The following is a 14,423-nucleotide window of genomic DNA, read 5'->3' as shown; positions in this document are numbered from 1 at the left end:
GTGCATTAACGCTTGGGGAGAAATGTTTTTAACATTTCTCTTCCTAATAAAACAGGGATCAGAATTACGCTGTCTAGTATCTCTAATACAGGCTATAGGACAATGATCACTAAGGTCACTTGCAAACACACCAAAAGACATCTACTTATGTGGGTTATTTGTGAGAATTAAATCTAATAATGAAGTTTCACATTTAACCGAGTGGGTTTTGTGATTAGCTGGGTTTGTAACGATCCCGGCAGTCTGAGTCGGGTCCTGTCTGTGGACTAGTTTTTCTGCTCGTGATCTCCAGTTTCCCGAGGGTTCTGGAACGCTCCGGGGAGCTCTCTTGATTTCCGCACCTGCATCCCATCAGCAATCTGCACACCTGGTCCTGATCATCACCCTTCTTAGGCTCTGGCCTAACATCCATTCCCTGCCGGATCGTTAGCCATGAACAGTAGGTTTACCAGAGTATCAGTCTTAGAGCTTCTAGCGTTAGTTTTGTTGTTTTTGCACCTTGTTGGTTTGTTGTTTACTTACCTCCGTTTTGTTCCATCTGCAGTCACTCGTCCGAACCTTCATCCAACCTCTGCCTGGTGGTCGGCGGCTGCCGAGCCATGATGGGATCAACCACTGCACCCCCAACAACTAATCAACGCCGCCCGCTCTGTTCCCTGGATTATTCAGCATCACTCTTGAATTTGTAAATAAACACTCACCTTCGTTTCAACTTACCTTGTCCTGGTCTGCTTCTGGGTTCTGGCTTTGTAACTCGTGACAGAACGATCCGGCCAGTAATGAACCCAGCGGACCTGGACTCTGTTCGCCATGCCATTACCCATCAGGAGAAGATGTTGGGCCATCATAGCACGGTACTACAGGAGATCGCGTTGTCAGTTCGGAACCTTTCTACCGGTCTGACGGAGGTCCAGAACCAACGCAAGTTTCCGGTGGAGGATCCACTACCGGTTTCACCCATCTCGCCTGCCGCTTCTGGAGCTGTGTCCTTCCGTGAGCCCAAGGTTCCGACGCCGGATAAATATGAGGGGGAGCTGGGAAGATGCCGTTCCTTCCTTATGCAGTGTGGATTAGTGTTCGATCTACAGCCCTACTCTTATGCCACAGACAAGGCTAGGATAGCCTTTGTGATTGAGTTGCTGCGTGGTCGAGCGCTGGAGTGGGCTTCAGCCGTTTGGGAACGACAGGATCCCTGCATGGCTTCATACCAGGGGTTCACGGCCGAGATGAGGAAGCTCTTCGACCATTCCGTCCGAGGGAGGGACGCAGCTAGGCGCCTGTTTTCGCTCGCCAAGGAACTCGCAGCGTGGCCGACTTCGTGATCGAGTTCAAGACGTTGGCTGTGGAGAGTGGGTGGAATGAGGAGTCTCTGCAAGCGGCCTTTTACCAGGGTCTGTCGGAGCAGCTCAAGGATGAGTTGATCTCCTATCCGGAGCCTAGTGACCTGGACAGCTTGGTAGCCTTGTCTATTCGGGTGGATAATCGAGTCCGAGAGCGAAGGAGGGAGAAGCAATGGGTTCCGTCCAACCGATCAGCTTCTCAGGTTCCAGTCGGGTCGGGATTGGATCAGAATACGTCGATCATCGGCCACCACACAGGATTAGTGGAGAGGTTCTGTCTCCCGATTCTGAACCCATGCAAGTGGGGCGGCACCGGGTTAACCAAGGAGGAGCGCCAACACAGACGTAGGACTAACTGTTGCCTCTACTGTGGTGGTTCGGGACATTACCTCGCCACTGGTTCCCGGCGGTCGTCAAACTGCGCGGCTCGCTAAAGTTGGGAGGACTTTTAGCGAGCCAGTTTCGACCTCTCAATACCTCTGTCAGACCCCGTTTCCCGGCTACCCTTATGAACAGGAATCAGAGCTTAGCGATTAACGCTTTATCGATTCAGGTGCCGATGGAAGCTTTCTAGATGCCGAGTTGGTGGAACAGCTGGGGCTTTCCAAGGAGCAATTGCCGGAAGCCATTGAAGCTACCACTCTGGACGGCAGTAGTCTGGCACGTATCACGATGAGGACTGAACCGGTTAAGATGCTGTTGTCGGGGAATCATTCTGAGATGATTTCATTCTTCATTCTGCCGTCTTCCCATGTTCCTCTGGTCCTTGGATACCCCTGGCTGAAGGAACACAATCCCACGTTCGATTGGGTGACGGGCAAGGTAACGAGTTGGAGCCTTGATTGTCATGCTAACTGTCTCAAGACTGCCTGTCCCCATTCGGTTCCCAGTCAGGTGATTGAGGCTAAACCCCCAGATTTGTCCCTGGTTCCCGAGACATATCACGATTTGGGGGAAGTTTTCAGTAAGCAGAAGGCTCTGTCACTCCCTCCCCACCGACCATATGATTGTGCCATCAACCTGTTCCCTGGAGCTGTCTACCCCAAGGGAAGGTTATACAGTATCTCCCGACCTGAACGTGAGGCTTTGGAGACCTACATCAAGGAGTCCCTAGCTGCTGGTCTCGTTTCGTCCCTCGTCATCACCCCTGGGGGCAGGATTCTTCTTTGTGGGTAAGAAGGATGGCTCTCTTCGACCGTGTATTGATTATCGGGGGTTGAATGACATCACGGTCAAGAACAAGTATCCCCTGCCCTTGATGAGTTCTGCCTTCGACTCCTTACAGGGTGCTACGGTGTTCACCAAGCTAGACCTACGCAATGCGTATCACATGGTCCGGATCAGAGAAGGGGACGAGTGGTTGACGGGTTTCAATACACCCGATGGGTCACTTCGAGTATCAGGTGATGCCGTTTGGACTGACCAATGCTCCAGCGGTATTCCAGAGTATGGTGAACGACGTCCTGAGAGATATGATCGGTCTCTTTGTGTTTGTTTACCTGGATGACATTCTGATCTTCTCGAAGGAACCTTCCGACCACGTCCAGCATGTCCGGCAGGTTCTGCAGCGATTGTTGGAGAATCGCCTGTTCGTGAAGGCCGAGAAGTGCGAGTTTCACGCCCACACGACATCCTTTCTCGGTACATCATCTCCAGGGGAGAGATTAGGATGGACCAGGAGAAGGTTAGAGCCGGTTCTGGAATGGGCCCAGCCCGGTACGAGATTGCAGCTCCAGAGATTTTTGGGGTTTGCGAATTTCTACCGCAGATTCATCCGGGATTACAGCCGTGTGGCCGCTCCGTTAACTGCCTTGACTTCCAGTATCAGGACCTTCAAGTGGAATCCGGAGGCGGATCGAGCGTTTCTGGATTTGAAGAGGCGATTCACCAACGCACCGATTCTCTCTCAACCGGACACGGCCCGTCAGTTCGTCGTTGAAGTGGACGCGTCTGATGTGGGAGTTGGCGCCATCCTGTCGCAGCGATGCTCCACGGACAGTAAACTCCATCCCTGCGCCTACTACTCTCGTCGCTTTCGCCTGCGGAGAGGAATTACGAGTGGGTAACCGGGAGCTCTCGCGGTGAAACTTGCCTGAGGGGGGGAGCAACCGTTTTGTCTGGACTGACCACAGAATCTTGCTTACGTGCAATCGGCTAGACGTCTCAACTCCCGTCAGGCCAGGTGGGCGTTGTTTTCGGACGATTCAAGTTTTCCCTGACGTTCCGACCTGGATCTAAGAACGGCAAGGCGGACGCCTTGTCCCGGATGTTCTCCAAGACGGAGGAGAGTGGGTCCAAGACCGAGACAATTCTCCCCGGAACTGCGTCGTGGGAGCAGTTATGTGGAAGATTGAGGAGGAGGTGATGGCGGCCCTTCGGACTCAGCCCGGTCCCGGTAACGGTCCACCCGGTCGGTTGTTTGTGCCTGAGTCGGTTCGTCCTGCTGTCCTCAAATGGTCCCACGCCAGCAAGATGGCTTGTCACCCTGGCGTGGCTCGGACGATAGCGTTTCTTCGCAGACGTTTTTGGTGGCCTGCCATGGCCGAGGATACTCTGGGTTTTGTTGCTGCCTGTCCAGTGTGTGCGCAGAATAAGAGTACCAATCGGCCCAGCTCTGGACTACTTCACCCCCTTCCTATTCCCCGCGACCATGGTCGCATCTGGCCCTGGACTTCGTCACTGGGTTGCCCGCTTCTGAGGGGAACACGGTCGTTCTGACTATCGTGGACAGATTCAGCAAGTTCGCCCACTTTGTGCCAATTGCCAAGCTTCCCTCTGCCTCGGAGACGTCCGAGATCCTGGTTAGGGAGGTTTTCAGGGTCCACGGTTTGCCCAGTGATATCGTTTCCGACCGTGGCCCTCAGTTTACCTCTGCTGTCTGGAAGTCCTTCTGTTTGGCCATTGGAGCTACAGTCAGTCTCACATCTGGTTTTCACCCCCAATCCAATGGTCAGGCGGAGAGAGCCAACCAGAAGATGGAATCCACGCTACGCTGCCTGGTCTCTTCCAACCCCACCTCCTGGGTCTCTCAGTTGCCTTGGGTTGAGTATGCCCACAATACTCTCCCCTACATCTGCCACTGGGATGTCTCCCCTTCCAGTGCCTGTATGGCTACCAACCTCCCTTGTTCCCTTCTCAGGAGAAGGAGCTCTCAGTGCCCTCTGTTCAGGCCCTATTACGTCGTTGCCACCGGACCTGGCATCGGGCCAGAAAGGCACTCCTTAGAGTTTCGGACCGGTATCAGCTCCAGGCGAATCGTCGCCGGATCCCCGCTCCCACCTATACCATCGGAGATAGGGTCTGGTTGGCCACACGGGATCTTCCGTTACGGACTGAGTCTAGGAAGTTGTGCCGAAGTTCATTGGTCCGTTTGTGGTGGAGAAGGTGATCAATCCAGTGGCAGTTCGACTCAAACTACCGAGACGCTCAGAGTCCATCCCACCTTTCATGTCTCCTGCCTCAAGCCTGTTTTCCTCAGTCCTCTGTTGCCTCCTCCGCCTCCTCCTCCTCCTCCTCGGATGATCGGAGGTGGTCCTGCCTACACGGTGCGACGCATCATGGATTCCAGACGGCGGGGCCGGGGTTTCCAGTATCTCGTGGACTGGGAGGGGTATGGTCCTGAAGAGAGGAGTTGGATTCCGCGGCGACAGATCCTAGATGCTGACCTCATCCGTGACTTCTACCGCCTCCATCCTGGCGCTCCGGGAGTCCGCCCGGTGGCGTTCGGTCGGAGGGGGGGTACTGTAACGATCCCGGCAGTCTGAGTCGGGTCCTGTCTGTGGACTAGTTTTTCTGCTCGTGATCTCCAGTTTCCCGAGGGTTCTGGAACGCTCCGGGGAGCTCTCTTGATTTCCGCACCTGCATCCCATCAGCAATCTGCACACCTGGTCCTGATCATCACCCTTCTTAGGCTCTGGCCTAACATCCATTCCCTGCCGGATCGTTAGCCATGAACAGTAGGTTTACCAGAGTATCAGTCTTAGAGCTTCTAGCGTTAGTTTTGTTGTTTTTGCACCTTGTTGGTTTGTTGTTTACTTACCTCCGTTTTGTTCCATCTGCAGTCACTCGTCCGGAACCTTCATCCAACCTCTGCCTGGTGGTCGGCGGCTGCCGAGCCATGATGGGATCAACCACTGCACCCCCAACAACTAATCAACGCCGCCCGCTCTGTTCCCTGGATTATTCAGCATCACTCTTGAATTTGTAAATAAACACTCACCTTCGTTTCAACTTACCTTGTCCTGGTCTGCTTCTGGGTTCTGGCTTTGTAACTCGTGACAGGGTTAGATTAAGATCAAGACAAAAATGTTCTTAAAGTGATCTGAGAGAGGTGTCAGCCAGTCCAGGTTGAAGTCACCTAAGATGATAGAAAAGGGTTTTAAATGCTCAGCTATGGTACTAGTCTCATCAACTAAAGCAGCAGGAGGCTGCACTCTCTCCAGCAACAAATACATGCTCGTTTTGGCTCATGGTCACCTCTAAAACCAGGATTTCACATTTCTGGGGTACAGCGATATTAAGAGCACATGATGCTACAAAAGTGGACATCAACTTTTCTCCGCCTGTCACATCTAAACATGTTGTAGTTAGCAATGTCAATGTCCTTCTCCATGGTCGAATCATTTAACCAAGTCTCTGATAAAACAATAATGTCTGTGTTCGTGTCATGCATCCAGATATCGATAAAGTCCATCTTTGACATAATACTTTGCAGATTTAAATGTAACAAACCCTTTGGAGCCGCAGAATTTGGCTGGGCAGAAGGACGTGTAGATCCCGATTGCCGGGGGGGATTCACCAGCCGCCCGGCACCCTGAACACGAGAGCCCATAGTGTAGCCCATAGAGAACCCATAGTGTAGCCTGTAGTGGAGGTGGTCGTCAGTGTAGAAGCTACAGCAATCTGCGTCCCCGTTGTCCGTACGCCCTAAGGAAGACAGCGGGGACAGTGGCTCAAAATGATACAAAAGTTCTACAGCTGCACCATCGAGAGCATCCTGACTGGTTGCATCACCGCCTGGTATGGCAACTGCTCTGCCTCCAACCGCAAGGCACTACAGAGGGTAGTGCGTACGGCCCAGTACATCACTGGGGCCAAGCTTCCTGCCATCCAGGACCTATATACCAGGCGGTGTCAGAGGAAGGCCCTCAAAATTGTCAAAGACTCCAGCCACCCTAGTCATAGACTGTTCTCTCTGCTACCGCACGGCAAGCGGTACCGGAGCGCCAAGTCTAGGTCCAAAAGACTTCTCAACAGCTTCTACCCCGAAGCCATATGATGCCTGAACAGCTAATCATGGCTACCCGGACTATTTGCACTGCCCCCCCACCCCCACCCCATCATTTTGTGGTCCTCTGTAGCTCAGCTGGTAGAGCACGGCGCTTGTAACGCCAAGGTAGTGGGTTCGATCCCCGGGACCACCCATACACAAAAATGTATGCACGCACGACTGTAAGTCGCTTTGGATAAAAGCGTCTGCTAAATGGCATATTATTATATTATTATTTTACGCTGCTGCTACTCTGTTAATTATTTATGCATAGTCACTTTAACTCTACCCACATGTACATATTACTTCAACTACCTCAACTAGCCGGTGGGCCCGCACATTGACTCTGCACCGGTACCCCCCTGTATATATAGCCTCCGACTGTTATTTTATTTTACTTCTGCTCTTTTTTTCTCAACACCTTTTGTTGTTGTTGTTTTATTTTACTTTTTTATAAAAACATTAATGCATTGTTGGTTAAGAGCTTGTAAGTAAGCATTTCACGGTAATGTCTACACCTGTTGTATTCGGCGCATGTGGCCAATAAAATTTGATTTGATTTGAGAGTTTAATATCACGACGCTTCGAGAGAAAAAAAACGTAACGCGTGTGGGTCTCTTCCTCTTCCTGGATCCAATCACACTCCGTTCACCCAGGGGTGGAGCTGATAGCATCCGACTTTTGGTTCAGAAGGTGTAACGATCGTTGAGAGACGGGTCAGACCAAGGTGCAGCGTGAAAAGCGTACATGTTTTTTAAACTCAATAAACATACAACAAAACAAGAAACAACGTAACGTGAAGTCCTCAGGCTATACAAATACAAGCCTAACACGGAACAAGAACCCACAACTAAGGTAGGCAAACGGGCTACCTGAGTATGATCCCCAATCAGAGACAACGAGCGACAGCTGCCTCTAATTGGGAATCACACCCGCCCAAACCTAGAAATACACATCTAGATCCTAAACATAGAAATTATAACATAGATCCTCACGCCCTGACCAAACCAACTAAAGACAACCGGCCTCTCAAGGCCAGGGCGTGACAGAAGGCCGTAAGGTGGGGAAATGCTCAAGATCCATAAAAGTTCAATTACAGTTGTCTCTTTGAAAAGAGGCATCAACAAATGCAGTTAAACGTGAGTCGTCCTTATTCAAAATTAGACGCTCATCCAGATGTTTAATTTCCTCAAGTAAAGTAATGATCCTCTTCTTGGCAGCATTTAGTTCGTGACAATTTGACACAGGTGAAGTTTTCAGAAAAGTCCTTCACTGGGATGACTGAACATGTCACATAAAATGTATTTAATGGCCTTATGGTCGGCGATAGAGTCAAGGGAGTTTTCAGTGCTTTGTGTAGAAGCAGGAGAACACCCTTTACTCAGTTCAGCCATTTTGCTCTGCTTTGTGTAGAAGCAGGAGAACACCCTTTACTCAGTTCAGCCATTTGGCTCTGCTTTGTGTAGAAGCAGGAGAACACCCTTTTACTCCCGTTCAGCCATTTGGCTCTGCTTTGTGTAGAAGCAGGAGAACACCCTTTACTCCGTTCAGCCATTTGGCTCTGCTTTGTGTAGAAGCAGGAGAACACCCTTTACTCCGTTCAGCCATTTGGCTCTGCTTTGTGTAGAAGCAGGAGAACACCCTTTACTCCGTTCAGCCATTTGGCTCTGCTTTGTGTAGAAGCAGGAGAACACCCTTTACTCCGTTCAGCCATTTGGCTCTGCTTTGTGTAGAAGCAGGAGAACACCCTTTACTCCGTTCAGCCATTTGGCTCTGCTTTGTGTAGAAGCAGGAGAACACCCTTTACTCAGTTCTGCCATTTTGCTCTCTAGCCAATAGGCTACTAAAAGGTTGCGTTGTGGTTATCCGGGTGGCTGGATCAAAATAAAAAAATAAAAACTGGATATAAAATTAAATGAATTAATTATATAATAATCAGATAATTGAAAGTAGTCACTAAAACCGTTTGTCAGAGAACCACCACGGCAGAATGACAGGAGAGTGTAGACCAGAGTGGCAGTACACTGTGAGCTCGGCAGTACACCGTGAGCTTGGCAGTACACCGTGAGCTTGGCAGTACACCGTTAGCTTGACAGTACACCGTTAGCTTGACAGTACACCGTGAGCTTGACAGTACACCGTTAGCTTGGCAGTACACCGTCAGCTTGGCAGTACACCGTGAGCTTCCAGGAGAGTGAGCTCCACTTTTTCTTGTACCACACATTTTCACCTCCAAGCCCTCTTTCCTAAAACACTATGAAATACTTTCTCCCTCCATTCTTGTACTCCGCACTGTTAAGCCCATGGGAGAGAGAGAGAGAGAGAGAGAGAGAGAGAGAGAGAGAGAGAGAGAGAGAGAGAGAGAGAGAGAGAGAGAGAGAGAGAGAGAGAGAGAGAGAGAGAGAGCAAGATCTGTGCTTGTCGCATTGCCTCCCTCCTGCATTAGCATTCTAAACGTACTCCTTCTGTTTGCTAATGAAAATGTACTACAGCACCCCAACATGCATCATTCTGCTATAGCTTATATCCAGGCCGCAATTACACAGAGTAAAATCTCCCAGATGCATCTGGACTTAACTTCAAGAGAAGGATTTGTTGCCATAGCGAGTATACAAGTCAGAAATAAAATGATGCATATTATTCAGAAGAATAAAAAAGCCTGTGTCACTATGTTTCAACAACACTAGATTGTTTCAGCTACTCCTATACTTGTCACTATGTTTCAACAACACTAGCTTGTTTCAGCTACTCCTATACTTGTCACTATGTTTCAACAACACTAGCTTGTTTCAGCTACTCCTATACTTGTCACTATGTTTCAACAACACTAGCTTGTTTCTCCTCTACTTGTCTCTCCTCATACTTCTCCCCTTGTTCCGTTGTGTCTGGCTAATATATATATATATATATATATATATATATATATATATATATATATATATATATATATATATATATATATATATATATATAAATATATATATAAAAAATATATATATATATATATATATATATATATATATATATATATATATATATATATATATATATATAACAATAATCACCACATCCTGATAGTAGGAGACATCTAACATACCTGTGTAGGGGATATATCAGAGGTGTGTGTTATAATGGGGCTGATATATCAGAGGTGTGTGTTATAATGGGGCTGATATACCAGAGGTGTGTGTTATAATGGGGCTGATATATCAGAGGTGTGTGTTATAATGGGGCTGATGTATCAGAGGTGTGTGTTATAATGGGGCTGATATATCAGAGGTGTGTGTTATAATGGGGCTGATATATCAGAGGTGTGTGTTATAATGGGGCTGATGTATCAGAGGTGTGTGTTATAATGGGGCTGATATATCAGAGGTGTGTGTTATAATGGGGCTGATATATCAGAGGTGTGTGTTATAATGGGGCTGATATATCAGAGGTGTGTGTTATAATGGGGCTGATATATCAGAGTGTGTGTGTTATAATGGGGCTGATATATCAGAGGTGTGTGTTATAATGGGGCTGATATATCAGAGGTGTGTGTTATAATGGGGCTGATATATCAGAGGTGTGTGTTATAATGGGGCTGATGTATCAGAGGTGTGTGTTATAATGGGGCTGATATATCAGAGGTGTGTGTTATAATGGGGCTGATATATCAGAGGTGTGTGTTATAATGGGGCTGATATATCAGAGGTGTGTGTTATAATGGGGCTGATATATCAGAGGTGTGTGTTTATAATGGGGCTGATATATCAGAGGTGTGTGTTATAATGGGGCTGATATATCAGAGGTGTGTGTTATAATGGGGCTGATGTATCAGAGGTGTGTGTTATAATGGGGCTGATATACCAGAGGTGTGTGTGTGGGTTTGTGGTGTGTGTTATAATGGACTGTTTTACATATATAAATATATATCTGTGTGTGTCAGTAGAAAGATGGGGAAATGTGACAGTGGCTTCTCTTCAGTCATTAGTCTGCTTATGGCTCTTTCTCTCTGTAATTGGCTGAAATGAGCCTTCTCTTCAGATTTGGGGATTGCTGTCAACCAGAGACAAACCTTCACAGCTGGAACAAACAAAGATCTGAGAAAAGGAGAGCTGCTTAAAAAAAAAAAAAAAAAAAAAGGTTTCTGAAAAAGGAGAGGTGTCTCTGAGAAAGGAGAGCTGTTTCTGAGAAAGGGGAGCTGTTTCTGAGAAAGGAGAGCTGTTTCTGAAAAAGGGGAGCTGTTTCTGAAAAAGGGGAGGTGTTTCTGAAAAAGGGGAGCTGTTTCTAAGAAAGGGGAGCTGTTTCTGAGAAAGGAGAGCTGTTTTTAGAAAGGAGAGCTGTTTCTGAGAAAGGAGAGCTGTTTCTGAGAAAGGGGAGCTGTTTCTGAGAAAGGAGAGCTGTTTCTGAGAAAGGGGAGCTGTTTCTGAGAAAGGAGAGCTGTTTCTGAGAAAGGAGAGCTGTTTTTAGAAAGGAGAGCTGTTTCTGAGAAAGGAGAGCTGTTTCTGAGAAAGGGGAGCTGTTTCTGAGAAAGGAGAGCTGTTTCTGAGAAAGGGGAGCTGTTTCTGAGAAAGGAGAGCTGTTTCTGAGAAAGGGGAGCTGTTTCTGAGAAAGGGGAGCTGTTTCTGAGAAAGGAGAGCTGTTTCTAAGAGAAAGAGAAGCTGCTTTTCTCAGCAGAGAGAAAAAACAGAGAGACACAGTGACCTGAAATTAAACAACGAGGATATAAGAACAAATATGAAATAAACGTTCCTCCTCCTCAGTAAAAGATCATGACAAGGCTGCCTGACTTCAGAGGAAGCTTTTTAAAAACAGAAACTGGCTGCCTGACTTCAGAGGAAGCTTTTTAAAAACAGAAACTGGCTGCCTGACTTCAGAGGAAGCTTTTTAAAAACAGAAACTGGCTGCCTGACTTCAGAGGAAGCTTTTTAAAAACATAAACTGGTTTGCAATTGCTTTCTAGGGAATACTGGGAGGTTTGTTAAAACAGTGAATACTGGGAGGTCTGTTAAAACAGTGAATACTGGGAGGTCTGTTAAAACAGTGAATACTGGGAGGTTTGTTAAAACAGTGAATACTGGGAGGTCTGTTAAAACAGTGAATACTGGGAGGTCTGTTAAAAGTGAATACTGGGAGGTCTGTTAAAACAGTGAATACTGGGAGGTCTGTTAAAACAGTGAATACTGGGAGGTCTGTTAAAACAGTGAATACTGGGAGGTCTGTTAAAACAGGGAATACCAGGAGGTTTTTTTAAACAGTGAATACCAGGAGGTTTGTTAAAGGATGAATGTGAAAATGCTGTTTGTTTTTCCATTGTATTCTTTAAAACCATAGTTATCTTTAGGTAGTAAACTACCTGTGTTCACCTGTCAATGCTAGAAGATACTATTGTGGGATTCTGGGACTAGGTTATGTCTCAGTGAATGCTAAGCAGACAGGAGAGGCATCATGGGTAATACATGTTTAAAGCCGACCAGCTCTCCTGCAGGCAGACCTAATTTATCTACCCTATCTTAGAGGAAGCTCATATTGTGGCCCTGAATTAAGGGAGAGGACAGGGAGGTAGGGAGGGAGGGAGGGAGGGGGGAGAGGAGAGAGAGAGAGAGAGAGAGAGAGAGAGAGAGAGAGAGAGAGAGAGAGAAGACAGAGAGAGAGAGAGACAGAGACAGAGACAGAGAGAGAGAGAGAGAGAGAGAGAGAGAGAGAGAGAGAGAGAGAGAGAGAGAGAGAGAGAGAGAGAGAGAGAGAGAGAGATAGAGAGAGATAGAGAGAGAGAGAAGTCCCTACGCCCGAGCTCCTAAAGACTAAGGCTTATATCTATTCAGCCCTCCTATTGTCAGATATATATATAATATAATGTAATCTGCTGTCATTGATGTTATAGTACACATTTCCTCTCAGCCTGAGATTTCTGAGTGCCCTTTTTTTTCTTCTGTGAGCATGTGCATTTGTGTCCACTGCAGTTGAGAGGAGGCGGAGTGGAGGGGCCGTATATCTTAGAGAGGCAGTAACTTCTGGCTTTAATGTCTCTATTCCCTGAGTCTCTCCGGGCCCTGTGTGGTGGGACCTGTCACTCAGCCTTCGAGCGAACGTTATTGAGGAAGGTAATTGGTGGCCGCTCTCATCTCTGGAGGTTTCTGTTGGCAACGCTGTGCTGTCAGAGGATGGAGGGACTCGGCCATTAATCAGGAGAGAGGGAACAGAGGAAGTCTGCGTCAGCAACGGATCCGTACCTTTCCTCTCCTCCCCTCCCCTCCCCTCCTCTCCTCCTCCTCCTCCTCTTCCTCCTCCTCCTCTTCCTCATCCTCCTCCTGCACCTCTCCCTCCTCTTCCTCCTCCTCCCCCTCTCCTCCCCCTCTTCCTCATCCTCTCCTCTTCCTCCTCCCCCTCCCCCTCTTCCTCATATTCCTCCTCCTCCTCTTCCTCCTCCTCCTCCTCCTCCTCTTCCTCCTCCACCGCCTCCTCCTCCTCCTTCTCCTCTTCCTCATCTTCCTCCTCCTCCTCCTCCTCATCTTCCTCCTCTTCCTCCTCCTCTTCCTCATCATCTTCATCTTCCTCATCCTCATCCTCCTCCCCCTCTTCCTCCTCCTCCTCCTCTTCCTCCTCCTCCTCCTCCTCCTCTTCCTCCTCCTCCTCCCCCTCCTCATCCTCAACCTCATCTTCCTCCTCTTCCTCCTCCTCCTCCTCCTCTTCCTCCTCCTCTTCCTCTTCCTCATCCTCCGCCTCCCCATCCTCCTCCCCATCCTCCTCCTCCCCCTCCTCCACCTCCTCCTCCTCTTCCTCCTCCTCCTCTTCCTCCCTCCTGCTCCTCCTCCTCCTCCTCCTCCTCCCCCCCTCCTCCTCCTCCTCCTCATCTTCCTCCTCCTCCCCCTCTTCCTCTTCCTCCTCCTCTTCATCCTCCTCCTCCTCCTCTTCCTCTTCCTCCTCCTCCTCTTCTTCTCTTCCTGACAGAAAAATCCTTACCCAATCAAAGTGCCCAGTCCAATCTCTCCACAGCATCTCCTTAGTGACGCACAAAAACACACACACACACACACACACACACACACACACACACACACACACACACACACACACACACACACACACACACCCTTTAGCAAAACAGTGTCTGGGAGTGGTCTGAGTGGGGATGGGAAAACAGAAAACTAGCTGTTATTGGCAAAGAGATTTAGAACTCTCTTTGTTATTGGTCTATTAACCAATTTCTGCTTGGTAATGTCTCCATGGAAAGCTGAAAACTCCAACCCAAACCTGCTGATTAGAAGGTCCTGTGTAGATTATCAGGAAATAACTATCAGGAAATAACACTGATCAAATGTTTTCACACTTTTACTGTGCTTGTTTCATCAGCTGTTGTACATGTCTCTCCTTAATCTCCTTACAGAATAACACAACAGACAAGGTTGTCAGAAAACTATGCCAATGCCTGAGAAGATGGAAAACTCTCCATACACTAACATACAGTCTAGATTAGGCCCGACGTCTTGCTTTATGTTACAAAATGAAGATGAGCTTTACATGACAAAGATGATGGATATTCTGACAGGTTTGCCTGTCACTGTCACAAATACAGTATATACACAAGTCATAAACATCAGTCTATATTTACCTCTTTATGAGAGAGAGAGAGAGAGAGAGAGAGAGAGAGAGAGAGAGAGAGAGAGAGAGAGAGAGAGAGAGAGAGAGAGAGAGAGAGAGAGAGAGAGAGAGAGAGAGAGAGAGAGAGAGTATGAATAAACATACGTCTGAGAGAGTTTGTATGGTATGGTATGGTATTGAATGGTTGTGTTCTACTGTCTGAATGAGAAGATGTGGATGAAGATGAC

This window comes from Coregonus clupeaformis, chromosome 7 (genome assembly GCF_020615455.1).
Source record: "Coregonus clupeaformis isolate EN_2021a chromosome 7, ASM2061545v1, whole genome shotgun sequence".
NCBI classification, from domain to species: Eukaryota; Metazoa; Chordata; class Actinopteri; order Salmoniformes; family Salmonidae; genus Coregonus; species Coregonus clupeaformis.
The sequence above is the reverse complement of the archived record's forward strand: the minus strand, read 5'-3'. Positions refer to the sequence as shown.